The sequence below is a fragment of the Vulpes vulpes genome, chromosome 2, assembly GCF_048418805.1.
Source record: "Vulpes vulpes isolate BD-2025 chromosome 2, VulVul3, whole genome shotgun sequence".
Lineage (NCBI taxonomy): Eukaryota > Metazoa > Chordata > Mammalia > Carnivora > Canidae > Vulpes > Vulpes vulpes.
In genome coordinates this window covers 7,983,747-8,006,371 of record NC_132781.1, presented here as the reverse complement: position 1 = coordinate 8,006,371, position 22,625 = coordinate 7,983,747, and the positions used below count along the sequence as shown (strand labels likewise).

The following is a 22,625-nucleotide window of genomic DNA, read 5'->3' as shown; positions in this document are numbered from 1 at the left end:
CACGTATAAACCAGTCTGGTTCACTGAGAGGCCACAATGGGGTTTGGAGCCCAAAGACCCTGCGAAGGCATAAAGGGCTTTTTTTTTTTTTTTTTTTTTTTTTTTTGCCTCACCTTACCCTTTGTGCATCAGTCCCTTGTGGGGACCTTATTAGGTAGCAATAGCCACTGAAGACTGCTGCTGGAGAATTTGGGATTCTAATGCTCCATCAAATATCTTCCCATATTTCTCATAATGACGAATGATGGGATAAAGAATCCTAGGACTTTAGAGGTGGAGGAAACCCCAGAGATCATGTGGCATGACTCTTGGATCACTGTCAGATTCAGAATTTAGAGATCTGGGGGGGCATCTTTCCAAAACCCGACAGCATCTTCCCAGCATACAAGATATACACTGTAGCAGACTACAGAGAAGCCCCTGAGACAGTGCCTCTAGAGGTCTGGGACCCAAGTAGCCAGCCAAGTCAACACTGCCAGAGCAACCAGATGTTTCAAAAATCAAGGTTTTAAAAACTGATTTATTTTTACTTAATTGTTAAGGCTTCTGATGTAAATTCTTAGCAAAGTCTGAGGCTTCACTCAGCAAGTCTTTCTTCTGAGATGACTCTGATGCTAAGATCTTAGCATCTTTGTGCTTTGTCTTCTGAGAAATGGGGGGCTGGTGGCCCTCTGTGGGCCAGATATTGCTCTGGAAGCCCTTATACATGAAAGCAAAGGTAGCAATCATCACCTCTGCTCCCATATCAGAGAGCAAAGGTGAGGCGGAGCTGGTCTGAGGGCCCAGGTGGGCTCTGGTTCTGAGGTCCAGGCTCTTCATCCTCCATGGCTGTGTGTTCTTTTCCACCTCTCCCAGAAATGTCCTCTGAGGGTGGAGAGGAAGCCACAACTCCAGGGAGACCTTTGGAGGCATGTTCCCCATTTCCAGTTTTGCCTGATGCATCTGACAATCTTTCGAAAGGGGGAGTGTCCTAGGTGAGAGCAGGCTGTGATGAAGATGTCTGGGGGCTCCAGGCATCCTTTCTAGGAGGATGGAGGAAGCCTTTTTTATGCATCTTCTGAATCTCAGAAAGCTGGAGGACATCTGAGATGCCTCCATCTGGCCAGTCTCCTACCATCACAGTCCAGTGTTTACAAACCTGCTGTTCTCAATTTTGTTTTGTGCCAACAAAGCCAAGACCTCAACCCACTCTCAGGGGTAACTGTGGGTCTCCAAGGTAAAGAACTTCACCAGAGACCCCTGGCCCACCAGGGAGAGGTGTCAAAAGCTAGGGAAGGACCAAGCCTTGTTTTATGACACCAGAGGGGCATATCCCTTCCTTTGAGAAAAATGTGCTTTTCTAAACTATAAACAACAGTTGGTCTGTTCTTTTGTTAAAGATTTTGCTCTAATTAGTCATTTTAATGTAAATGATAGTACAGCTCTGAGCCACATGACCTATATTAATTAGCAAACTAACCCCTTCTGGTTATTTAGTATAAGTCCCAGCATGCTGACTTGCATAAATGCTCATAGTAGCTCTGGGAGGGTGGGCAGGTGAGTACCCAGTTACGGCAGGAGAAAAAGCATCTGCCCAAAGGGACACAAGCCCTGAGAAGCAGAGCCAGGCCTTGAACCTCAGTGCCCTGCTCCCCCCCACCCCCACCCACTTGCCCACCTGCGCTTATGGCTTTTTCCCAGGTGTGTGGGGAGGCAAGAGCTGGCATCTGAATCTGTACCCAAAGAGGTTTGGAGCAAAGTGAATGCATAGTCCCTCTTCCCCCACCCTGACCTGGGCTAACAGTGAGGGAACCTTCTGCGATGATTTGCAAAACGAGGGGGTCCCTCCTCTCTGCTCTGCCCTAGGGGAGGGAAACACAGCCCCTGGCCCCAAAAGCACAAGCTGCCCTGGGAAGTGGCCAAAGCAGTGTTCCCCCAGCAAGGGGAAGGAGAGGTGATGGAGAAAGGGAATGCAGTTGCTACCTTGTCTGAAGGTAGACTAATACCCGGGAGAGAAACTAATGAGAGACCAAGACAAATTACACACACAGAAAGAACATAAATAAGAGAATTAAGGCAGATACTTAAGATCAACAGATGGTAGAAAGAACCCGCTGGGTGGAAAAGGAGCAGAGGAAAAAAATTGCCGACGGGAGCTCACACCCCAGGTGTTCCACCAAAAGTGCAAATTAGGAAGGTAATTAAGACAAGAAACCAAAGTGACTGGAATATTATCAGTAAGCCATTGCCTCTTTTCACAGCTACTGCTATTAACTCGGGTGCAAAGAGAGAGAAGATGAATGCCAGCCCTGCAGTTGTGAGTCTGGTGGAAGCAGGGCGAGCCAGAGTCCCAGGACCAGCCTGCCCCCTCCACTCTTGGGGGGGGGGGGTGAGTGGTGGGGGGCGGGGGTGTCTGCTTCTCCAGCTCCCCCACCCTCCTGAATCTCCATCCCTCCTTGTCACCCGCAGAGAAAGGGACGAACAAAGAGGCTATGGCTCAAGTCCTGGTCTATTGTTCAAGGTTCTTGTAAAAATGAAAGAAGGATAATGAGGCTTTGCATTTGGGATGATGCGCATAGAGCGGATTTTCTCATTACTGACCTTGTGTGGTAAGAGGCTGTACCTAGGGAGATGCTGAGCGACACCCCTGGCCTCTGCCCACTAGGTGCTGCTCACACCCCCTCCCCTCGAGGTGTGCTAATCAAAAATGCCTCTGGACATTGCCTCATGTCCTCTGGGGAAAAATCGTGTCCTCTTGAGAACCACTGGCCTCCCATCAAGAGGTACTTTTCGTCAGTTTTAAACTATTCTGGAACACTGTAAGAGTTTAAGTAGGTGGTAGGAAAGTGAACAGTTAAAAATGAGTGTCTTGGTCCATCTGGGCTGCCATCACAAAATACCATCAACGGGACGGCCAGTAAGTCACATGGATCTCTTTCTCGCGGTTCTGGAGGCTGGGAAGCCCGAGACCAGGATGCTGGCAGACTGGGTGTCTGGGGAGAGCCTGCTTCCCCGTTCACAGACCTGTCCTCACGTGGTCAGAGGGACAGGGACCTTTCTTGAGCCTCTGGAATAAGACACTAATCCCTGAGTTCCACCCTCGTGACCTAAGCACCTCCTTTTTTTTTTTTTTTTTAAAGATTTTTTTTTTTATTTATTTATTCTTGAGAGATAGAAGGAGAGACAGATCCAGAGACACAGGCAGAGACAGAGCCAGAGACACAGGCAGAGGGAGAAGCAGGCTCCATGCACCGGGAGCCCGACGTGGGATTCGATCCCGGGTCTCCAGGATCGCGCCCTGGGCCAAAGGCAGGCGCCAAACTGCTGCGCCACCCAGGGATCCCCAGCACCTCCTGATACCATCATGTTGCAGGTTAGGATTTCAACGTATGAAATTTGGGGGGATACAAACATTCAGACCATAGAAACCAATGTTTTCTTTTTCCATCAAGGGCTAACCATTTCTTCATTTTTAAGGGCAAGGGGTGGGCTAGGCTAGTTCACAGGTCATCTGCAGGAGACCCTGCCAGCCTCCAAAACAGCACATGATTACATGCCCCTTGGATGGCTCTCAAGCTGGGGGCTGCCACCAGCCTCACAGGGACCTAAAACCTCAGTCTTTGCGCTTCTGTGATGCTGGGAAGCCACAGCTCTGTATCCAATGTCTGTGCTGTTACTTCTTGCATCTCAGGGCTGTTCTGAGGGGGACCACAGGGGTCTCCTGGTTACTCGCCACTCAACGCTCCCACTAGATCTCCAGTTGAAGTACTCAAGCTATGCGTTCCGGGCATCACAGCCAGAAGCTGTCTAGAGAAGGTCAGCACAATGGCCACGCAGGAAATGAAGGGTGAGGTTATGACTTTTTCTCCTTGACTTACGAAGTATGAAAATGAAGGCAGCAGCTCACAGCCTGTCGGGGCTTAATATGAAAACTGGCTGCGGGGGCGACTGGTTCAGTCAGTGGAGCATGTGACTCTTGATCTCAGGGTCGCAAGTTCGAGCCCCATGCTGGGTGTAGAGATTACTTAAAAATAAAATCTTAAAAGAAAAAACCCAAAAACATAGCTGCCGCTGCCACCGCCACCGCCACCACTACCATCACCAATTCCAAAGGTGGAAAAGTGATGTGAAAGAGGATGGTTTACTTCGTTTTCAACTCCACCAAGGACAAAACAAGAGGAGGATGACTCTCAAATCGCAGCCAGAGGGACTTAGGCAAGTGGGAGAAATTACCTCGAAGGAAGAGGGTTTTGAAATGTCTGACTCTCTCATTGAAAGGACCTTAAGAATCTCCCTCTCTGGGAGAAGACAGGTGTTTGCAGCTACTGAGCTGCTCCCCAGGCTGGGATGACTGTGGGTGCTGAGTGTGGGCCGGGTTGAAAGGAATGGGGAGGTTCGCCTTGTGATGACCCTTCTGGCCAACGATGCTTCATCATTAAATATGGGCTCAGTCCTAGGAGCGAGGTCGAGCAACCACTGAACATGTTCCCAGGCCCTTCCGGGTTACTTACTGAAACATAGAGAGGGGCACCGGGGTCACTAAAGTGTCTGACTCTTGATGTCAGCTCAGGTCATGATCTCAGGGTTGTGGGATCGAGGCCTGCGTCTGGCTCCATGCTCAGCAGGGAGTCTGCTTGGAGATTCTCTCTGTCTCCCTCTCCCCCTCTCTCTCTTTCTCTCTCAAAAATAAATAAATAAATCTTTATAAAAATAGAAATATAACCACCTGGAGCATCTGTGGCTGGAGGGGACCATGTTGGTAATGGGGGGCCATGAGGCAGGGGGCATGCCCACCCCTAGCGACATTGGGAGCCTCAAGGGCTGCTGGGTGAGCTCAGTTTTGATTCCTCCTCACTCTTGCGCATCTGGGCACTGTCGCTGGGCTGGGAGATGGGCAACATGCTAGGTGAGGCAGCAGTGCTGCATCATAGTAGGGGCTGCCGGGCCATAAAGGCTTGGTTTTGGACTCAGGCCCCTGTGGAGAGGGTTGGCCCTTCTGGCACAAACACACTTGCTGTCTTTATTTCGATGCTGAACCCACAGCTTGGCTGAGCCTTCTGGGGGGGGAGACTGGCCCACGACATGCTGATTCCCCCACTTGGCCTGTCTTTGGCCTCAAACAGATTACCAGCAGGAAGGGAAACCAGGAAGGTGGGATCTCTGATCATATTACACGTTTAGTAAACAAGATGTTGACACAACTAGCCAGGTATTGCCCCGGAATCCCTGCTACACCCTATGAAGGATAATAATGACCTACTTAGTGTCATTTTTTTTTTCAAGTAGTTCGATACACTTTCTAATATGGATTACTAGCCTTACTATTGGTAGTGGGTAAAGTGTTGGGAAAGACGAGAAACACAGGTGTTCCAGAAGAGTTGAATTTAACTCACATTCCTATCAGTGTCTGTGGTCATGTCTCAAGAGTTTATTAAGAGATTTTGATAATTGAAGATACTCCAACCGGGATCACCCTCTAATTAAAAGAAGCACCCCATAATTAATGTTTGCAAGTTTGCTTTTTTTTTTTTTTTTTTGCATATTCTATTGTCTCTGGTGAAGGACCCAGAGAAACTGTTGTCCTGCGGCCCCTGCCACCACCCACCCCAGCAGACAGCAGGGAAGGTGGTGTCTCCTGGTTGGCAGGGATGAGGACAGATGACACAGCCACATCTTTAAACAGCAAGTGAAGGCATCTTGTTTAATACCCACATCCAAGAGTCAATTCCAATTTGCTTCAGTTTTCAGCAACCAGACAAAGAGCAGATCCCTGTGTTCCCATGGAGAAAAAGGGAGGGAATGCCTTCGCTGGTACAGAAACTGCTGAGCTATTCCAGCCGGCGAACCCTCCTTTATGCCGGACTCAGGCCCCTAGCCAGCTCCCCGCGTCATGCAACTGCTACAAGTACAGCGGGGGTTGCCCTCCAGCTAAAGGATTAACTTGCAGGCCCAGTGATGAACCAGGTGTGGTAGTAGGGTCAGACCAGGTGCTATAGTGGAGCTAGACCAGGTTTGGTAGTGGAGTCATAGCAGGGGTGCTAGAGGGGCCAGACTAGGTGCGGTAGTGGGGTCAGACCAGGGGTGGCAGAGGGGTAAGACCAGGTGGGGTAGTGGGGCCAGACCAGGTGCAGCAGTGGGGTCAGACCAGGGGTGGGAGAGGGGCCAGAGAAGCACTGTGGTCCCTGAGCTTCCTCTCCCCACTTCCAAAGGTTGTGGTGTGCAGGGAAGCATCTGCTCAGATCTGACAAATTCACACTATTTAAGTGCATAAGGTCCTGTTCTGTAATTTACAAACAAATCCTTCTGGGGGTTTCGGGAGCTCTGAAAACCTAAGAAGCCCTACAGCCATGAAGAGGCAGGACGATGCACACCAGGTGGTCAGCAGTGTGACCAGCGCAGGGCTATTTTCCAACACCAGCAAGTCCTGTGGTGAGTGGGCCTACCCGAAGCCGGGGCTGCCGAAGGAAACTCTGCTAGGTGCTGCCCTGACCCCAGTCACGGAGGAGGCCACGCTGCACTCTGAAGGCTCCCACCCCGATCTCCCAGTTCTGGGAAAACTGCTTTCGTGTGGGATGGAGTTCCAGGAGAGGGGAGAGCATGGCTGAAGCCACCCCGGGGCACCATCCCGGTCTCTGGGTGCCACAAACCACTGGAAGGAAGTGGTAGCAGGAACTCAGCCGGATGCCTGCCTCCCTGGAAGTGCCTGCAGCTGTCAGCCCAGCATCTCACAGGCTTTGTGAAAAGGAGGCTCTTCTCCACCAAAACACTGGGAATTCTCGGGGTCAGGCAAAGCCAGGGGAGCAGGGGGTTGGCTATCACCCACCCTGTGCTCCCTGGGAATTACCTCACCCAGAGCATCTCGCAGCCCTGAGGACACAGGTGGTGGCTGCCCTCCCCGTCCTCCCCGGGGTTCCACGTGAAGAGCCCCTGCAGCCTCGGTCCCCGTAGGGCCGAGGAGCTGTCTTGCTAAAGGGACAGGCAGCCCGGGGCCAGCTGCCTTGGAGGCACAACTGTCCTGCAGGCCACGCAGGGGGTACAGCGAGCTCTTGGATGCGGGACACTTGGAGGCGTGAGAGGCACTGATTCATGGTTTTGCGACTCATGTGGACTGGAGGGCCTCAAGAAATTGGGAGGAAAAGAACTTTCTAAACACCCTTGAAGGACTTGCGGGTGAAATTAGACTCTGGCAGTTCTTTCGGGATGATGAATAACCTCAGGCACAGGTCCATTTATCACACTCCGTACCTGACTCCCACCGAAGTATTTCTAAGAGCCAGGCAAGAAGCAGATGTTGACGTCTCAGACCACACTGCTGTGTTTTGTTCCTCCGATGGCAGCTCGTCTATAATACGATGCTGCTATGAAGGTGGCGGCGGCGGGGGCGGGTGGTATTTTTCTTAGAGGGAGCAGGGGCATGTCACGGGAATGTTCACAGAGGGGGAAAAGAACGGGCCTGCCTTCCCCACCCCAGCTCTACGATCGCCGTGTGCCCAGCCGTGGCTTGCGGGCTCCTCGGGGTGGGCCCCCGGTGGTCACGGCCACCGCGTGCGAACCCGTCCTCCGGGCCGTGGCCGACTGGGCACCGGGTCAAGTGGGCCCGATCAGAGCTGGGCTTTTTCCTGCAGCGCAAGAGAAGAAGGGGAACTGGCAGCCGCAGGACGGGGAGGTCAGGAGCTGTCACTATGCTTCCTCTGTGTCTCAGAGAAGAAGCCGGCCTGCAGGAGACGGTGTCACCGGCATGTGAAGAGAAGCAGGGACAGATAAAGCAGACTGGCCCCTGGAGGTGTCTGTGTCTATTTTTCACTTATCCCTGAAGCCTGGAGCCTGGCTGCACCTCTGTCCTTCCTGTGGGGGCGGGGGGTGTGAGATGCATCAACATCCTAGAGAGAGCACCTCTGTGGTTGTGCAAGTGTTTCCCCAACAGCCTGCCCAGCAAATCTAACAAGGTTATCGCTTTGACTTGGCAGGAGGACACGGAGGATGAGGGACGGTCGGGGAGGCAAAGAGAAGAGTGTAGGAATCATGAAGGTAGGCGCCATCGACTTCCGGACTACAACACTACTCCGGTGCCGAAAACGTGTTCCTCTTCAGCCGCTTCCTAAGCGGAAGCACAAGGCGTGATGGGCAGTAGCCTGAGTGACATCTGCCAGGAGCACAACGTAGAAACCTCAGAGAGGTTTCTCTCCAGGGAACACGCCAACTCACACACATAGGGGTGCAGCGACAGTGCGAACAGGTGTGACTCACGCCCACACAGGATGCAGTGATGGTGTGAAGAGGTATGACGCACACCCACAGGGATTCAGTGATGGTGCGAGCAGGTGTGAGCTCACGCCCACACAGGGATGTAGTGATGGTGCGAGCAGGGGTGAGCTCACACACACAGGGAATCAGTGATGGTCCGAGCAGGTGTGAGCTCACGCCCACAGGGACTCAGTGATGGTCTGAGCAGGTATGAGCTCATGCCCACATAGGGATGCCATGATGGTGTGAAGAGGTATGATGCACACCCACAGGGATCAGCGACAGTGCGAGCAGGTGTGAGCTCATGCCCACACAGGGATTCAGTGACAGTGCGAGCATATGTGAGCTCACACCCACAGGGAATCAGTGATGGTGTGAGCAGGTGTGAGCTCACGCCCACAGGGAATCAGCAACAGTGCAAGCAGGTGTGAGCTCATGCCCACAGGGACACAGTGATGGTGTGAGCAGATATGACCCACATCCAAAGAGATTCAGCAAGAGTGCAAGCTGGTGTGAGCTCACACCCACATAGGGATGTAGAGATGGTGTGAGCAGGTGTGAGCTAACACCCACAGGGGTCCTACAATGGTGTGAGAAGGTGTGAGGTCATGCCCACGAGGATTCAGCGATGGTGTGAGCAGGTGTGAGCTCACACCCACGCAGAGATGCGACGATGGTATGAGCAGATACGACCCACACCCAAAGAGATTCAGCAATAGTGCAAGCAGGTGTGAGCTCACACACACACAGGGATGTAGGGATGGTGTGAGCCAGTATGAGCTAACACCCACAGAGGTCCAACAGTGGTGTGCGCAGATGTGAGCTCAAACCCACAGGCGTGCAGCAATGGTAGGAGTAAACGGCAGCCTGTGTAGATGTGAGTGCACACACACACACACACAAATTCCCACACATGCGTGAATGGGAGCGCACCGGAGAGGTGGCCTCAATGCGGGGAAACAAAAGTGTGAATCAGTTGTCTGAATGCTCAGACACTGGACCCCCCGTTTCGCAAAGCCCACCCTGCATCCGCACAACCCAAGGCCAGTCGGCCACACGGAGACTCAGTGCTCGTGTCTCTGATCAGGAAAGTCAGGCTCGGGCCGCACACAAACAGCAGCCCTGAGCGGGGAGAAGAACCGGGGTGGGCCGTGGGGCGAGTACAGGTTTCAAGTGGCTGCTGAGGTCACGGATAAGAAATGAGAAAGGTCGGGGAATCTGAAAACAAGTTCAAGGAAATCTTTGCAAGTAACGTGTTAATAGAGTCGGATGAAAGTCAGATGGCAAAGGGGTGAGGGACGTGGGCTCTGGATTCTTCTGGAGAAGCAAGAAGGAAGGTTATCTTGAGCCAATCGGGATGAAGCAAAGGTGTCTTTAAAATCAGCACACGAGTCAGTCGATAGGAGAAAGACAATCATCGTATGGTTTCACTCATACAGGGAATATAAGAAACAGTGAAAGGGATCATAGGGGAAAGGAGGGGAACTGAGTGGGAAAAATTAAAGAGGGAGACAAACCACGAGAGCCTTCTAACTCTGGGAAATGAACAAAGGGTTGCGGAAGGGGAGGGGGGCAAGGGGTTGGGGTGACTGGGTGATGGGGACTGAGGTGGGCACTTGATGGGATGAGCACTGGGTGTTATGTGCTGGCAAACAGAACTTCAATAAAAACGAATTAAAAAAATTAAAAAGAAATAAAATTAGCACACAAAAGCAGTGAGCAGAGGAGCTGGGGGGACAGCCCTGGGTCTCCTTCCGCACCAGCACCAGGTCAGTGACGGCCAGCCAGCTCTCCGAGGTGCCACCCAGCAAAGCGGCGGTGGGGATGACCTCATAAATCACTGTGAAACATTTGGCCAATTTAAAGTCCAGCATAAATGTCAAAAACTAATAAAATATGTAACTCAGCCAGCAAGGTGCTCAAAGCCCGGGGCCTTCTTTTAATTAACGTCAGATTTGATCCAAGACACTCCCGAGATAGATCAGCAGGCGCTGGGAGAGTCCTCCCCACCAGCCTCAGCATGAGGCCCCACACGCAGGCTGCCCTCCTGAGTCGCGCCACGGAGGATCTGCTCTTGTGCCTGGCACCTGACCTCCTGGTTTTCTTACGAGGGAGATTCGAGACAGACGTGAGCACTCCCTGAGCAGCAGGGAGCTAAGAATTAGCTGATGGAGAAGGGGCGGGAGGTTGGGGGGAGGGGGGGATGTGGCAGACAGCGACCAAAGAAATTGTTAGTGTCCCTCCAAGAACAAAAAATCCAAAAAAATGGATTATTACGAGGTTTACGAATCTCTAAACCAACCAACCAACCAAACGGGAATGGTAATCAAGAGAAATCAAGAGCATGGACTCATGAACAATCCGTCTCAAACAAAGCACAAAACGCTTTTTTGACGGAATTGTAACTGGGAGAGTGGGGGAACGCAAAGGATAGAAATCCATAGTGTGTCTGGATTTCATCACCTCTTGTGGTTCTCACGGTACCATAGGAGCAAGATAAAATAATGCATCACGGTGCGGGTAACTGCGTTCACGACTGGCCAAGTGACTCCATCCAGTAGGCATCAGCTAACCAGCGAATTCACGCAGCCCTGCGGTGGGGAGCTAAGCCGCAGGGCCTGGCCTTTGCTGCTATCCATTCAGGGGGAGCATCAGCAGCTGCAGTGGGGACCCAGAAGGAAAAACTGGGAGAAAACACGGTCTGCTCAGCGGACGCACGATACAGGAATCACAAAGGGTGGACGATGAGGGAAAACACTTAGCTCGGACACGGCATCTACGAAAAGGAGAAGACGGAGGTGGCCGGCCCTCGGCTTTGTGCAAGGAGACACCCCCTCGTGATTAGAGTGATCCGTACAGACCCACGTGGCCCTGGGATTCAGGGCTTTCCATACCAGCAATGTTTTGGCAGAGGCAGAAAACAGAACCTCAGGGGCGTCGATACCGATACAGAAAGTTTGGATATTTGATGTCTCCCCCCAGCTCTAAACCTGTATGATCCTGAAACTTCCCGTGGCAGCTGGAGTGGGGGGCAGGGGGAAGGCCACAGTCCCCCTCTCCGTGAATCTGGGTTCACAGCAGAGTTCAGCTTGGTCGACAAGGCGATTTACGGGCTTAAGACGCTGAACACCTTTAGGTAACGCGTGTCCCCTCTAGTCCTTGAACCAGCCGCCACTCCCCGAACGCTTATATCTGGCCCAGTCTCACATTTATTTACCTGCTTGACTTCGATGGGCTTTTCCTTCTGGAACGCCACTTGCGGGGGGGGGGGGGGGGGCGGGGAAGTGGGGGCTTTAAGGTTATGTCCAGCAGGGGCCATATTTTCAAATAAGCTCGACTCTGCCTATGATTCTAGTCCGTAGTCTGGCTCACCTACAACCCACAGAGAATGAGCTAGGATAGCATTTCCCAAGGTGAATTCTGGGCAGTGCAAGGTCTGGTGCACGTTTACAAGCATTTCACAGAAGTGCCCGTCAAATACGCTTGACCCTAAATACCTACACCCCCATATATATCTATAAGTATGTGCGTAAGTATATATACACACACACACACATCTCCGTATATGCACGTATGTGTGTTTACGTGTGCACGTGTATGTGCATATAAACCTGTGGCTATGGAAGCAGACACCTAATCGGTGTGCGTATTTTATGAATCTGCCAGAAGTACAGAGGATGCATTTGCCCAAATTTGGCCACGGAATCCTTTTTCACTTTTCTTTTCGCAGATCCCAGGATACATGGATTTTTGTGGAGCGTATTTTAGCATATGCTGCTTAGAAAAACAGTCTCCATCCTGCAAAGAGTGTGTCGAAGACGTCTGAGCCTGTTGCTTCCTCCCGCTTGTGAAGTCAAGCCCTGGGCCGTAAGACAGAAACGCAGCTGTGGCTTCCCCGTGGGCCCCTGAGCTCCCCTGCGGCCACTGTGTGGCTCCGTCTCTAACCCCGGCCGCCTACAGCCCATGCACTGTACTCTCAGTTGTGCTGAGCGTGAGGATGTGACTGATTTGGCATAAACTTTACCCTCTGTTGGAAACAATTTTTTTAAATGCCTTGAGATGTCACTGGGGTTGACAGGATCGCCGCAAGATGCATCCTTTCATTTTGACTGAGATCGGATGTTCATGATGGCAGAAGCCAGCGACACGCCCACCCCACCCCCAAACCCCACAGCTGTGTCAGAACCACCTCTACAGGCAACTCAAATCAATGATCTCCCTCGGGGGCTGTCAACTCACGCCACCTCCTGGGCCACGGGGTCGCTCCGCGATCTGCCTTCTAACCTCTCCACTGGCGAAACCCCCAGAGAATGATGTTCTGGCAAAGGCACCCGTTCAACTTATTTGACTATTCCTTCTGCTTGGATCCCCTTCAACGCCCCTTTGTCACACAGCTGTCCCATCGATAGCCATTATGTGTCACCTGTTTCCCCGTACTCACTACTGACATAATCTATGACACAATGCAAACTGTAGAGTGTATGCCCCAGGCACAGTCAACTAAATGAAGGAAAATAAAAACATGTTAACCAAGCTCTAGCCCAGGCCTCCCAACTTTTCTGCTAAAGCCTCTCAGGAATGGAGGTGAAACACCACACCAGACCTCAGCAGTAATGGAAGGGCATGGTGATGTCTCTTGAGCATTATCTTTAAGCTACTTTATATCACATTTTCAGACACAATCCTTCCAACGACCATAGGGTAGAGAAACACACTGTCAGTGTCTGCATTTTAAGGACAAGAAAGCAGAGAGGGTAGGAACTTGCTCCAGGGTAGACAAGACTCTCCACCCATGTCCGTGAAGCCCCAGCCATCGGCCCTTCTCCATTTGTCTAACATCCGAGTGTGGGTTTGGTCCAGAATTCACAGCCGTCGCCATCCATCCCCAGGGAAGAGGATTATGTTTGTTGGCTCATTGCAAGGTGCAGTGCGGTGCTCAGATCAACAGGCAATGAAGGGTGAGGACAAAGCGAGAAGGCTGGGCCATGCTATTTCCACAATGAGAAGGGAAGAGTACAGGGAATCTGTGGAGAATCTAGGACCAGAGCTCCACTCTGGGGCAAACTGTGAGTGGGAGTGGACAGCAGAATAGATCCAGCCTTAAGAGAGTCTGGGATATTCCAGAGATACGAGTTGGCAAAGCCTGGCCTTTCAATAAGGACCCCGGGGTCTGCGGATGTGCTGTTGTTGGGGTTTCCCCGGAAGAGTGGTGTGCCCTGCTGCGACCTTGCTCCCTCAGATCTGCCACAGTCCTTCCCACTATCTTCATCAAACATAACCCCTTCTTCAACGACAGACAGAAAACCAGAATGCCCAGGAAGTGCCAGCCTCACACGCGTCCCACTGGTGATCATTTGTGCTCACTGTTGTTCACTGTGGCTCTTCTCATTTTTAGGGCCCAGCTAGACTGTGACTTGTCTGGGATGTGGAAACAAGCCCTGACTCCAGCAGAGATGTTTTCGGCCTTTCTAGGGGTTCCCTCCATAGGCTGTGGCTTTCCGGTGGCTGCTATGGATTCATACCTGAATCTCCTACCTGAGTCTCCACGGAGAGAATTCTCTAAGACTCACTCCAGAGCTTTTATGTTTGAGTTTATTCTTCATTTAACTTTTAAAACACTACTATAGTTGAATATTAAAACAAAAACAATAGCAAGTAGAGAGCTTTGATTATTGTCCTTCACTCATCCACTACTGCATATAAAATGCCAGCAGCAGTGTCATTCACTGGCCCCACTAAGAGGTCTGACACTGAACACCACCCCTAGGATGATGTTCAACATCCTCATAGGCTTCCCCATTGTAATGGCACCGTCTTTCCTGATTGGGATCAAAGTCCACCAGTTCTACCTGGTCCATTTCATCAGTCTCTTCTACTTCCTTCCTCTCAGGTAGGAGTTTTTCCAGCAAAGAAAGTTTATCAGGAGAGAGAAAGCCACTCTCGGGGAGTTTACCTTAAATTCGATGATTAGGCGACCCTTCTCATATGGTCTACGATAAATTGGCATGCCTTCATTTAGCACACACTTGATATCCCCATGATTGACAATCTGACCTGGGTGAGAGGTGATGACGATGGTTCGGTTGTCAAGAGTAGATATTGGCTTTTGAAAGCCACACCGGGCTTCAACCAGGTGTACATCCATACACATGAAGAGATCGTCTCCTCGTGGAGTAAAAACAGCACGGTCCTTCTGATCTAAAACAATGATAATATATCCTGATTCCAGTCCTGGTTCTTGGTTTCCCTCACCATGGAATGATATCTTCTGGCCATCTTTCATGCCTTTGTCAATATGCACTTCTGGAATCTTCTTCTCTCGAACTATCTTCCTTCCGTTGCAGCTTTTACATCTGTCTTTAGGACTGATCTGTTCCCCATAGCCCTGGCGCTCCATGCACACAGATTGAATTTGCTGAACCATTCCAGGTCCTATCTGATGAATTCTTCCTTTTTTTTTCTTTCTAAGACACACTCCACCCACAACCTCAAAGGCACAGCAGACTCTCCTGGGACAGGAGTCTAGGGACGGGCACTGTGAAAAGGCTTTCTCCGGGTTTTTGACTCTCCTCCAGGAACCCTGCACCTTCATCTCCTCCCTCACCTTAAAGGAAAGCCAACATCCTGGATCCTCATTTCCTCCTGAATTGTGTTCGTGGAACACCAGTTAACAACTTTAAAAGATCCAATGGCCAAATATTGGGGCGAATTCTATGAACTTACTCCTACTTAACCACTGTCTTTTTTTTTTTTTTTTAACTATAAAATAGCAATTTCATCTGGCCCAACCTAACGAGTTTTGGAAACCTTGAATATTCTTCTCTAGAAGATTCAGAATCCTCATTAACATTTTAAAGGCTGGAATAATTCCCCACGGTAGAGAAACCTGCACGGGCTCCGTTTTCTGAACATTATTTGACAACAGGACCCTTTTATTAGGTGACACCTGTTACATCTCGCAGAACCTGTGCTTTGTGGCACTCGTTTGGGGAAATACCGCCTGGGAGAATCAGAAATGATTAAGAGGTTTCTGAGCCTTCTGCAAACCTGCCCTCATCACTACCACATCATTTTTTTATTTGAATAAAAGGAAATTCACTCACCCGTGTCTTCCTCGCTCACTCTGCACCAGAGTGTCCTCTCAGAACTGGGGATGTGCAGGAACAGGAGTGTTCTGCTCAAGGGAACGGCCAGTGTGGCTCAGGGGAGTCAGTGAGGGCTGCATGGGGTTGTGACTTTTGAGCTGGGTTTTAGTGGATTTTTCCAGAACAGGAGGCTGAAGGCCAGTGCCCAGTACAGTGAGGCAGGCCCAGTTCACCCGCTCATGGCTTGGCACATTTCCAGGGCCTATCTGCCAGAGCTTCGAGGTCGCCAGGCAATGTGACAACACATGGCTTGCTCCCATTGCTTCTGTCTGACTGCCCTCCCCCGGCTCCCCTGCTAAAGGTTTATCCAATTCCATGTGGATTCAGCACCTGATCTCCTTCGGGTGTGGTGCTATTGTGCTGTATACCCTCAAGTTAGAGTCCAGTGGGGGACCCCAGAGTCACTAGCTACCCTTTGCCTTCTGTCTTCTGGTCTTTCTCTGAGTCCATGCAGGTATATTCTGGCTCAGGGAGTTCCTCTGGTGGCTGTCAGGACGGGGAGGTGGGAGACCAAGTCGGGTCTCGGAAACTGGGACTCATAGAAATCAGTTCAGGGTTGGGGTGCCCTGCTCTGCCCCCTTGGGTTTTCAAACCCTGGACCTCCAGAGCCCTGAAGCCGTGCTGGGAACAGAGGCAAAGCTCTTCTGTGCTTGCCCAGGGCAAAGGGAGATTTCTACAGCTCATCCTCTCCCTTGGTTCATCCGTAACCATAACTGAAGTGGACGCCCCCGGTGGGTAAACCACAGGGGTGGCTACAGGCACGGCGTCATTAGGGAGCGTGAGAGCTTGCCAGCCCACGTGTGCCCTTTCAATGCCCACCCCTCCTGCTCCTGAGGAAGCCCCAGGGTCTGCCTCTCACAATAAGAAGACCCAAGTGGCCCCACCAGTGAGGCGGCCCATGGACGGCTGGGGCTAGACAGGGTGAGCAGGGGACGGGGCAGACATAAGCTCAGGGGCTTCAGGGGGGCACGCTACCAGACTCTGGTGTTCCCAGCCCACGAGTTTGGGATCTGATCCTGCATCCTGTGGAAGTTGGATTATACATGTGCAATTTGTAGCCCAGAAACAGAAGAGAAAAATGAGTAACCGCGGAGGGTGGGAGCAGGGCTTCAGGTACGAAGTTCTGCAGCTTTGCCACACAGGATCACCTGTCTGGTGTGGGGAATCAGGTCAGCCTGGCTGGGGTACCCACCGCCAGACACACAGGGAACTGTGCCCAGGGGCTCTGAGGAGCTGGGCCAGCCAGGGCTGGGGAGCCTTCCTTTCAAATAAAATCACAATAAAAAGCAATATTCCCCCGCAGCCACAAACTTTTAAAAGCAGGTCAACCACAAACGGGCTATTTTTTAATCTGGTAATGACATATTTTGTCAGTTTTATCTTTGTCTCTGTGTTCTAAGGTTCTCCCCAAGGAACGATTTCCCCCCTCCCACGCCCCCCATCCTGCAAAGGACAGTCTGACTCAGAACTTGACCCAGTGCTGATTGCAAGATAATGGAAAATTTTTCATCAACCTCAAGAGCCCAGACAGCACTCCAGCTATCAGCCCATCCAGGATCCTCCACGCTGGCGGCGGGAGCATGGATGGGGATCACCACGCTGCTCGGAGCTCCTCTGGGCAAGAGAAACCACAAGGCCTGATGGCAGAAAGCGGGATGTACATTTAAGAATGAGGATAATGCCAAGTGGCCTCAGATCGCTCACCAGCTGAGTATCCTTCAGTGAATCACCTTTTATCAAAGGGCTCCAGTGGCCTAGTAGTAGACTGAGGGGTGGGAGTGGTGGTGCTTACCCCCCAAAGTCGGGGTGAGGAGGCAGGGAGATACAAGGTGGATGAAAGTTTTCCAGCTATAAACACTATGTGATTTGGGCCGTTATCTCCATCCCTTGTTCAGCAGCACTACAGATGGAAAGACGGTTATTCCCAAAGGAACCCTGGCCCAAGGGAGCGCCTAATCATAGCCCTACCCATCACTGGATGGAAGAAAACCTAGTGATTCAGTCATTTTAAATACGTCTTCTGGGCAAAGGTCTTGTTTTCTAGTCCATAAAGCTTTTGGTCTCCATGGATTCACTTTTCTTCTAGAAAGAGGGGTAAAGAAACCACTCATTGTTTCATCTTCTTGGAGACGAGGGGCCAAAGAAGCCACCACAGCCTGCATCCACCCCAGATGGGCATTTGGTTTTGCCACCTGTGGATAGAGCAAAGGTGCTCTTTTGTCACCCTTATTGTCTGACGGCAAAGATAGGGTGATGGGTATGGCAGCTACGTCCATGTGTCAGGAACTCAAGGCCATGGGGTGCTCAGTGTTTTGCCTCCAAGCTCCCACGGACTGACTCAAGTAGGGTAGTGTTTGTGTCATGCAAGTAACTGGCACACGGGGATACCTCGGCTGCTCCCTCCATAGTTATCCTGATCACCAAATGCTTCCCTGACAGTCTGCTAGCTCAGGGCACCACTTTTGATGCTGAACAACTAAGCCAATGGAACTTTTTCTCTTATTATTGAGGTGAAATTCATAGAACACAAAAGTCACCATTTTAGGGGTGCCTGGGTGCTGCAGTTGGTTAAGCGGCTGACTCTCGGTTTCAGCTCAAGTGGTGATCTCAGCGTTGTGAGACTGAGCCCTGCATCAGGCTCCATGCTCAGCACAGAGTCCATTTGAGATTCTCTATGTCCCTCCTCCTCTCTTATTTATTCATGAAAGATACAGAAACAGAGGCAGAGACATAGGCAGACAGAGAAGCAGGCTCCCTCTGGGGAGCCAGATGTAGGACTTGATCCCAGGACCCTGGGGTCATGACCTGAGCCAAAGGCAGATGCTCAACCACTGAACCACCCAGGTGTCCCTCAAATAAATAAATAAAGTCACTATTTTAAAGCATACACTTCAGTAGTATTTAGTACATTCATAATATTTTATGACCACCTGGTTCCAAAACATTTTCATTGTTCCCAAACGCAAAGAGAGCTAAACAGTCAATCCCCACTCCTTCCCTTTTACCCCAGCCCCTGACAACTACCAGTCTGCCTTCTCTACCTATGGATTTGCCTCTTCTGAATATTTCATATAAACGGGATCACACAAGATGTGACCTTCTGTGTCTGGCTTCTTTCACTTAGCCTGATATATTTTTGAGGCGGCTCCATCTTGCAGCATCCAGCCGTGCTTCACTTTTTTTCACGGCTAAGCCATATTCCTCTAGATGGCAAAGCACATTTTCCTTATCCATTCATCCACTGGTGAGCATTTGGCTTGTTTCCCACCTTTTCGTTATTGGGAATAGCACTGCTGTGAACATTCAAGTGCAACTATTTTTTTTTAACACCTGCTGTCAATCCTTTGGGGGCATATTCTTAGGAGTGGAATTGCTAGGTCAATGGCATTGTTTGAAAGCACAGATCAATGTCACTCTCCTCTGCTTTAAACTCTCCAGCTGAGCTTAGGGGGAAGTGAAATGGTAATCCACACACCTGGTTTTGTTTATCTTAGCCCTGTGTTCTCTCTGTTTTCTAGCTCCCTGGACTTTGCAAGGAGTCATCCAACTGTGGGGCCTTTGGGCTGTTGCTTCCTCTGGCTGTGTCTCTCCCTCTCTGCACTTTGTCTACGTTATTAACACCTACTTGTCTTTCAGATTTCTGATTTCATGTAGCTTCCTCAGAAAAGCCTTCCCTGGTCCCTCCACTAGGTCAGGCACACCCAGGATGGCCCCCATGGCACTTCTACTTGTCCCTCACCACAATGTGAATTGCATGTTTATTGCAAGTTTTTCTGTTGATTGGCTCAGGAAGTATTTATTCAGCATCTACAGGGGGCTGGGGTTTGATCTAGGTGCTTGTGAAATGTCAATAAATCAAACAAGTCCTCACTCATTAAGGGTCTACTTTTTTTGTAGAGGAGGAAGAGAAGACCAGGTAAACAGAGAGAATATAAAGTCAGGTAATGAGGAATGTGGTAAACAATCCAGGGCTGGGAAGAGTATTCCATGGGGAGCTGTTTTCAGTGGGATCACACTGGAGTCTCATCAGGTGGCTTAGATAAACATCCGTCACCCCCACTAGCCCATGAGCTCTGGATGAGGGGTACCTGTGTCTGTTTCATGCATCATCATGAGAATCTCCAGCACCAAGGTGAATGTCTTGTACGTAATAGGATAAGTGGATAAATGAAATGACTCTGCCCACAAGGAGCCCTCGAATTCTCTGTCTCCATGGCCACAGGGTAACTTGGAGGAACCCCAGAGTCAGAGAGCAGTCTCCCAGCCCTGAGCCAAGCAGTTTTCCTGCTCCCACCACAAGATCTACCCTCCATCCTCTGTGCTTCTTCTTGCCTCTCTAACACTGGCATATGGTAGAGTCATTAGTGCAGCTGGATCCCAGCCAGATGCTGAGAGATGACCAGGTGTGAGCTAGCAGGGCTGCTGCTTGGCTTCTAGATTGAACTTCTCCAATGTCCCCAGCCCCTCCATCCTTCACCACTCACCACCCTCCCTAAGTGGCCTGGAGTTCACAATATTAGCCACTGGCTCTGACTCAGAAAAACACCTTAATACCAAGTGGTGAGATCCCAGAGCCCATGATGTCAACAGGCCTCTGGCCTGCCTAGTGCTCATCTTTCCAGCATATCTCATCTACGGCAACAACAGAGCAAAGGTTCACAACCTTTAAATACCCATTAGTTACTACACTGGAATAATACGGAGATACCTGCTACAACACGGATGAACCTTAAAAGAGATTACACTAAGTGAAATAAGCCAGTCACAAAAAAAGACAGACATTGTAAGATTCCAAGTATACAAGGCACCTGGAGTAGTCAAATTCATAGAGATGAAAAAATAGAACAGTGGTTGCTAGGGACAGAGCAGGAGGAGGGGGTGGGGAGTTATTGTCTAATGGGTGCAATTTCAGTTTGGGAAAATGGAAAAATTCTGGAAATGGATGGTGGTGGTAATGGTTGCACAGTAACATAAGTGTAATTAATGCCACAGAACTATAGACTTAAAATGGTTAAAATGGCAAGTTTTATAGTATATATATTTTATCACAATAAAAAAATACAAGGTGCAGGGAAAAAAAAATCCAAGCATGACCTCTTAGATGTCAAACTTGCACCATATGTAACAAATGTTGAAATAAATCAATTCCTTGATAAACCACCAAGGAAACAGGAAAGAGATCTCCTTTATTTCCATATATTGCCCCTAACCCTTGATCTTTGTGGAACATCACTTTATAGATAGGCTATGCTGGTGGTGAAAATCACAGACACACCGGGGACAGGGATCTGCTCCTAATGCCTTGGTAATCCCCAATAGCGTGGAGTACAGTTCCCACACTAGTATGTCATTGAATAAATCACTCAGCAAGTTCATTAGGAAGTCAGGATACCAGTCTAGATAGTCAGATTTCTAGGTGAATCATCCTTCCATTAAACTACAGTGACCATCAAGATGCTTGAGATAGTGGACCAGGAACCACAAAACCAAGGGTGAATTCTCAGACGTGGCCAGGGACCAACTGGCAGCAGTGGTGGTGGCATATTAGATGTATCATTCCAGCTCCTAGCCTCAGTTTCCTTATATTGTGGCCAAATGCGTTCAGTGTTTTCCTGGGAAACCAACACTCCTAGGAAGAAGTTAGTTCTAGCTGTCTTTTTTTTTTTTTTTTTTTAGATGGATTTATTTATTTGAGAGAGAAAGGGAGGGAGAACATGATGAGGAGGGGCAGAGGGAGATGGAGAGAGAATGTCAAGCAGACTCTGCCCCGAGTGTGGAGCCCAACGCAGGGTTCAATCCAGTGACCCTGAGACCATGACCCAAGGAGAAACAAAGAGTCAGACACTTAACCAACTGTGCCACCCAGGCACCCCACTAGTGGTCCTTCTACCAGAATTCAGCACTAGTTCTACTGGACAGTGCTCGCAACCAATCCCTGATAACACCTTGTCTTGCCTCTAACTACCCCCTGCCCTCCCCTGGGACATGTTCAGTCTCCTGCTTCTTCCTGAGGGAGCCTCAGCAAATGTACCCAGAGCTCTGTCTACCAATTAAACTGAGCAGCAGAAACCAAAGAGGGGGAAAAAGAAAACCAGAGACAGTCGATTCCATGTCTTCAGCCTATCTCACCGACCATCTGTGGTAGCCATGAAAACGTGTCCTTCAGATCTCCTGCTATGGGGAGCACAGTAACTGGTGGCCCCAGTGGCTGCTCTTCAGAACCCACCACAACATCCCCACCCACCCCCCAGCTGCTCCCAGCCAGCGATTGAACGTGGGGTGATCAGTACAGGATGTGGGGCCCTTCTTAGAGGACTGTCAGACCTGCTCCTACATTGTCTGGGCTGAGACATCCTTGGGATTGTGCCACAGGTGGAGACTTCTCCTTCTCTGTCTCCTTTTATAGATGCCAGACCTGCATCCCGGGCTGAAGGCTCCCCCTACCACCTCCTACTTCCATCCCTTTATCCTTACAGGGATTTCACCCAACAGACCTCTTGCACATCTATCTCTTCTTGGCACCTGCTCCTCACAGGTTCTGAGCTGATACACCATCACGCTGGCCAAAGGAGGGAGATGCCCACTAAATGCCATGCAGAGTAATATACGCACTCAGAATTAGCACTAGGCATTTGGAGGAACAGCAAAAATTGCCTTAATTTTTTTTTCAGAACTTAACAGCTTAAAGTCTACATTATCCATTCAATAAATGTGTAGTAAGCCCCCGCTGATAGCAAGCACATGCACTTCCTACACTTACAAGGCAGGCTGGCATTCTCATCCATATTTTTCACACGAGTAAACTGTAAAGGATTACGATCAAGGTATAATCTGGTGATGATTAATGATGATAAAAATAGTAGTCGACGTCATTTAGCTTTTACTTTATGCCAAGTATTGCTCTACACTTTTTATGTGTTGCTCATTAAAAAAAAAAAACAACAAAACAAAAACAAAAAATGGGACTATGATTCAGGGAACCATGAGGAACGGGAAGCACAGATGCGCACTGGGAATTGCTGGGCTTGTCATGCTTTATTAGGAGTTGGCCTAGAGGAGGGAATAGGGAATCACAGCCCTCCTGCATCTGCAGGCTCACCTGGCAGGAGGCTGCCTACACTCCCTGTGAATCAGCCTTGCCCTAGATGACAGAGCCTCTGAGTTGAGAGTCTCTGCGGTCTGATAGGATATCTTTAAAGTTTCATGCAGCTGCCTCTGCTTTCACACCAGACGCCTTCAATGAGAAGACGACAATGG

At 50.1% G+C, this 22,625-nt stretch overlaps 1 protein-coding gene and 1 pseudogene across 8 annotated transcripts in view; both read right to left on the bottom strand.

Moving 5' to 3' along the window:
* SLC39A11 (solute carrier family 39 member 11) overlaps positions 1–22,625 on the bottom strand; it is a 410,439-nt gene that overhangs the window by 65,639 nt on the left and 322,175 nt on the right. The gene's annotated exons all lie outside the window — the stretch shown is intronic.
* On the bottom strand, positions 13,946–21,144 carry LOC112920627 (dnaJ homolog subfamily A member 1 pseudogene; annotated as a pseudogene).